The sequence below is a fragment of the Actinia tenebrosa genome, unplaced genomic scaffold (genome assembly GCF_029948245.1).
Source record: "Actinia tenebrosa isolate PJP-AT-01 unplaced genomic scaffold, QUT_ActTen_1.0 PGA_scaffold2__45_contigs__length_23673736, whole genome shotgun sequence".
Classification (NCBI taxonomy): Eukaryota; Metazoa; Cnidaria; class Anthozoa; order Actiniaria; family Actiniidae; genus Actinia; species Actinia tenebrosa.
The window spans coordinates 18,762,914-18,767,868 of record NW_028292579.1 but is presented as its reverse complement, the minus strand read 5'-3'; the positions used below and the strand labels follow the sequence as shown (position 1 = coordinate 18,767,868).

The following is a 4,955-nucleotide window of genomic DNA, read 5'->3' as shown; positions in this document are numbered from 1 at the left end:
GTCGTGAGTTTCCTTATGATACCCAGTGTTCCATCGTAGATTCAATGCATGAACTTCCCTGTTGCTTAGCTCGTGCCCACCAATCCCCCAATAAGCCCAAATATGCCCCAAGCCATTGTTAGCACCGACAGTGCATCTAAAATCCTTCCCTACAACACCGAACTCCTTACAAAGTCGGTCGTAAGCAGGAACGTTGTATTTATTATCTCTTGGATAAAACGTGGCATCTCCCGGCAGCGCAATAACACCCATCTCATGCAGTATTCTTCGGGCGGTAAAGTGGAAGTGAAACATAAATATCGAATTCTTCATCAACTTCGCACTTACACCGCAGCCGCTGGTGGCACACCAAACCGCAAAGTTTAGTTGCTGCGGCCAATAACGCATGTTAGGACCACTTAACCATTCATGAGATTCCTTAGCGGTGGTATGATTAATGGGTACGTCTTTGAAGATATCTCGCACCTTTAACGAAAAGGAATGGTTGTTAGAGATCCGCATGTTCAATGTCAAATCCAAACTTGGATGTTTATCAAATGAAACCGCGGGTATCGGATAAGTACCGGTACCAAGCAATAATTCCTTTGACCAACCTTGCACGGGTTTTGGATGTGTTGGTGTGGGTTTAACATAACCAGAATTCTTCAGTTGATTGTCTATCTGATCGACCAGCGTAGGTTTCAAATCCTCGTTGCTGTACATCCTAGAGCCGTTATAGTAAATCCCATCGGGTCTCCTTTCGAACTTACTAGGGTCTGCATGCGGAAACATCTTCCTAAATGCTCTCCAATTCCAGTAATCCCGGTTGTCGTGATGTGGCTGCTCCTCAATATCATTCCCAAAAGCGTCGTACATTAGTATATATAATGGATGTTATACCATCAGCACCTCAGTTGTACCCAGATGTTCCCTATACTACACCTAACGAACTAAACGCCGAAAACTTTCGTCTGAATAAAGCGAACTTAATCCTGGCTTACTTGGAAGGGCAGGCAAAACACTATGAAAAAGTTAGAAAAAAGTACGTCAGAGCCCGGAGTACGCTACATAAGATTTCGATAACTTTGGGGTCTATATCTGTTGTGTTAACGGGCTCCGGCGTTGCTACTTCGCTTACTGGGCCGGGAATAATCGTTGGAGTTCCTTTGGCCGGCGTTGGGGCAGCTTGTGGTATTATTTCTGCTGTTGCTACGGGCATTATGAAACAGTTGTCAAGCAAAATATCCAAGCATGACACAACAATAGCTCTGTCAAGGGCTAAAGTAAATACAATTACTGACCTTGTCTCAAAGGCTTTGCGTGACAGAAAGATAGACGACGTAGAATTCTCGCTTATTCTGGCCGAAGAAGACAAATATGAGAAATTAAAGTCGGACATAAGGAATAAAAAAAACAGTCGTAAAAGATCTTTCCGAGGAATCTCGCAAAAAGATCTACCAAGAAGCGAAAGAAGAGCTTCAAAGAAAACTCGCTCAGTAAACATCTGCTTTGAAAAAAGCGAGACAGGATCCTATTTACATATTGAACGCCGGCTGTCTGGTTCATATGCAAATTCATTTCACAAATCTATTTCACAAATGTGAAACGTTTTCACAAATGTGAAAGAAAATTGTGAAGGTTTTGATTGGCTGAAAACATGTGACGTAATCGTCTTATGCCATAAGATTCACTATTTTCTTGGAATCCATCCTAACAGGGGGTGGTTGGGGTCAATTTTGTAAAATATTTCATAGATTACGTCAGGGTAATAAGGAATATCCTTATCCAGCCGACAAAACATCCACTCGGCTTTTGTCATATCAGAAACCTCAGGAATAGACTTGCCGGTAATTTCAGACAAAAGATAGGGAATAGCTTTGTAATATTTCCCTAGTTTTAATTGTTTCAATGTCTTCCGTAGACTTTGCGGGGTTGGCTCTTCTAAGTGGTCTATGATTTTCTTCTTTACTTCGTCGCTTAAATATATCGGATGTAAACCTTGGATATGACTCATCCAGTCCCTGAAGTATTTTATTCTTTTGTATGGGGTCTTCTTACGACCTCCATTGGCGTAATACTGCTCTCTGGTAGCATTTGGTACGGCATTACGAATATTCTTACCACACTCGTAACACTGTGCTGACGTGTCGTCTTCTATTTGCATTTTTTTACCACAACAAATATACTTATTTGGCTTAGTAGGTACAAACTTGGGTTTCAAGCACTTTACACAGAAATCATAAGCAAACTCTTTACATTCTTCGCACTCCATATATAGACTAACATATTTAAGTGCGCTGTTGCCCTCAACCACACTTGGAGTGGGGGTCGTCCGTAGGTGGATTTTTGACACGGGTCTTGCCCCGTGTTGAGATTGCGCTGGAACCCCCATTCCCTATACTAGTGACTAACATATTTAAGTGCGCTGTTGCCCTCACGGGTAATCCTGGCGTAAACTAACATATTTCGAGTGCGCTGTTACCCCCACGGGTAATCCTGGGGGTCTCATAGGGAATGAGGGCTACGCAAACACGGGTTAGTGACTTTAAACGGGAAATCCTCGTGTGGTCACTGCGCTAGAACCCCCATTCCCTATACTACTAGGATGGCAGGTGGGTATTTGACGTAGTCAAGTATGAGCCCGAGAGTCCTCTGCATTCGTAAGGACGTCTAATAGGGTCCGCTGCGCTTTAGGATCCGCGGAGCACCAATGCCCCACAAAGGATTCTTCAAGGAATGCACTGCCACAATGAAGGCAGGTGTATTTTTTACGCGGTTTAGGTTTGGGTGTCGCAATGCAATCTGCAGGTGGTTCGCACGTAATACAGTCCATATATTGAAAGAGCGATCATGAATCCTCCCAGAAATGCCACGAAGTAGGCCAGCATATACTTAGGGCTCTGCAGGGCGCTTTAAAAGGGGTCCTTATTTTTCTTGTTGTTTTGTTGAGGTATTGTTGATCCCTAACAAACAACAAGAAAAATAAAGTCGTATCTTGAGACTCTTTGCACAAACCCTGCTTTACTATTAAAGGCCCCAAGAAATGCTATTGCGCATCATATATTTCAAAGAGTGTCTCAGAATGTTGACAATAAGGTTAAATCTTTGTTAAGGAGGCCTGGAAACTATTTCAAAGAGTGTCTCAGAATGTTGACGTTTAGGTTAAATCTTTGTTAAGACAGTTGAAGATATGTTCCTCTTCTCTAACACAACCACAACGATCGCACTCCTGCCTCCAATACTCCCTTTTAGTCCACGGAACGCCTTCGGCGCGTTCAAAAGAGGGGAAAGTACGGACTATCTTCTTATGGTAATCTATGCGATTCCTTAAGTAATCCTCTTTATGCGGGCAGCGACACATCAAATCCGCACATTGGTAGCAATCCACGCCTTCCAAGTCGTAAGCGCGGGAGAGAAACCTATAATTCACTTCATGCGTTCTCCGGTGCGTCTGTAAACGTTGACGACTACTAAGTATCTTATTACAGAAACTACACTGTCTGGTTCGATTACAGACGCCCCTTTTCAGATGCTGCTGCATTTCGAAGGGGTTGTGGAATTCCTTATTACAGTCCTTACAAAGCCCACAAATGCGTTTATCCTGATGTCGTTGCATCTTTTGAACGGTGCTGAATTCCTTACCGCAATCCTTACAAGCGCGGCTAAAGGGTTTCTTCGTACAAACGCCGCGACGAACGTGGTATTGAAGTCTTTGTTTGGTGCTGAACACCTTCTTACACAACAAGCAGTCCATATATACTTAACAATATCTTAGCCTCCATTTAACATCCTTAACAAAGATTTAACCTAAACGTCAACATTCTGAGACACTCTTTGAAATAGTTTCCAGGCATCCTTAACAAAGATTTAACCTAAACGTCAACATTCTACAGGGGATATCGCATGAAGTCCTTAACGGACTCCTTAGCCCACGTTGCCATCGTTATCAGCGCGCCAAACCGTTCTGTACGCTTCAGACCGCACATTTCATCGTACAACTCCTGCACGCGCTCTTTTAACCGGTCTATCTCCTCCCTTTGCATTTCTATGGTGTCTCTTTTATCTTTTGCGTCGGCGACAATTCTTTGCACTGCTTCCACTGGCTCCATATATATCAGGGAACAAGTTCCCTTCGAAAGAAGGGATATAAATGAACCCAAATCACATGCCTTGTAACGCTCTGATAGTAGGACCCACCGGCTGCGGAAAGACCCAGTTCGTGGTAGAGCAGCTATTAGGACCCTTTAGATACCGCTTCGACTACATAGTGCTGCTTTGCCCCACCTACGTGAATAACCGCACCTGGACGGGCATAGGAGTGAAAGACGACGACTTCTTCGTAGATATCGTAGACCCTAACGAGTTATCCAGCCATCTTAAGTTCTGGCACAAGCAATTCCCTAAAGATACACAGACTTTACTCATACTGGATGACATTGCCTGCGGGGACGACGTAAAAAGACGCACCTCCGAGCTCGTTAAGTTCGCCTTCAGCGGTAGACACGACAATATCAGCGTTTGGTTGCTCTCGCAGCAGCTTACCAGCGTCTCTAAGCCTTTTAGGGAAAACATAGGTTCACTTGTCGTATTTTATACTCCGAGCAAGTCTGACCTGGAAACCATCTTAAGCGACTACGGCGGTGAGATATCCAAGGAACAGTTACACGAATACATGCGGCATTTAAAAACGCACCAACATTCCAAGATGATCTTCTCTTTGAGGTTTCCCTACACGGTTGGAATCTATGATTCCTAATGTATATGGACATTGAGCAGCTCTTAGATGAAGTCCCCACGCAGTTAGATGAAAGTAACCTCAAGGAACAACTTAACATCCTTGTGTCTTCTGGGAAGTGTAAAGAAATGATAGGCAAGGAACTTACCCATGAGCAGGTTAATAAGTTGTCAGAAGATGAAGTCAAGAAGTTCCATAAGAGGTACGAGGCTGCCCTTGCAAGTAAGACCACGGACGCCGT

At 43.8% G+C, this 4,955-nt stretch overlaps 1 long non-coding RNA gene across 1 annotated transcript; it reads right to left on the bottom strand.

Annotated features, from left to right (window-relative positions):
• Positions 1–280: 280 nt before the first annotated feature.
• Positions 281–1,169, bottom strand: LOC148909500 (uncharacterized). Its single transcript, XR_016120398.1, has 2 exons — positions 594–1,169; positions 281–465 (listed from the first exon to the last, which is right to left on the bottom strand). It is a non-coding gene; the product is annotated as an uncharacterized LOC148909500 (long non-coding RNA).
• Between the last annotated feature and the right edge of the window lie 3,786 nt (positions 1,170–4,955).